Raw genomic sequence first — 953 nt, forward strand, 5'->3', positions numbered from 1 at the left:
CGCGTCCCAGACCCAGTGGCTTCAAAATCATGCCAGGCGTGTGTGCAGGCCTGCCCGAGATCCCAAGAGGAGAACGGAGGAAAATGGACTGTGGCGTGCCCATCCCCCCCGGGGGGTGAACTCTCACTTTCTGTCTCTCTCTCTCTCTCTCCGACACACACCCTACAGCGAAAATCTCTCCATAATAAAATAATAATAATAATAAAAAGAAGGAAATTGGCTGATCTCTTGGATAGCAGTTAAGCCCTGCGTGTAGGAACCCGGATCCCATGTGACTAACCATAGTTTGAATCCTGGCTCTGATGGCTCGAAAACCATGCCCGATGGGGCCACAAGGTAGAGTTGTGGTTAAGGTGCTGGATTCCCACATGGATGACCACAGTTTGAGTCTCGGACCTGGTGGCTTGAAAATCACGCTGGGCACATGCACACGCACACCTACAAATCCCAGGAGAATGGAGGAGAAGGGATTACAACACGGCCGTCTCCCTTGAGGGGAGTTTCTCACTTTCCTTCTCTCTACCTCTGTCTCTCCAGTAAACACACACCAAAAGCCTTAAAACAAAATAAAAAAATTTGACTGAATGAAGAAACGGAGGAAAAAAGAATTGCAGTGTGACCACATCCTGTTCTCTCTCTTTTGCAGTAAAATTGAAAAAAAAAAAAAAATCTAAAGAAGAGTCTCCCCATGGCACGATGATTAAGGTGACTGGATCCCACGGCAGGGCGCGTGGCTCAGGTTCCGTATCCAGAGGCTTGAGGAACATGCTGGATGCGTGTGTGTGCGTGCCCCAAATTCTGAGAACGGAGGGGAAGGGATTGCCGTGTGACCGTCCTCCCTGGAAAAGTGCTCTCTCTCTCTCTCTCTCTCTCTCTCTCTGTCTTTCTCCAGTGAGCATACATGTCTTATAGCAAATTTTTAAAAAATAAGTAAATATATATATATATATATA

This window comes from Tupaia chinensis, unplaced genomic scaffold, assembly GCF_000334495.1.
Source record: "Tupaia chinensis unplaced genomic scaffold, TupChi_1.0 Scaffold144982_1, whole genome shotgun sequence".
NCBI classification, from domain to species: Eukaryota; Metazoa; Chordata; class Mammalia; order Scandentia; family Tupaiidae; genus Tupaia; species Tupaia belangeri.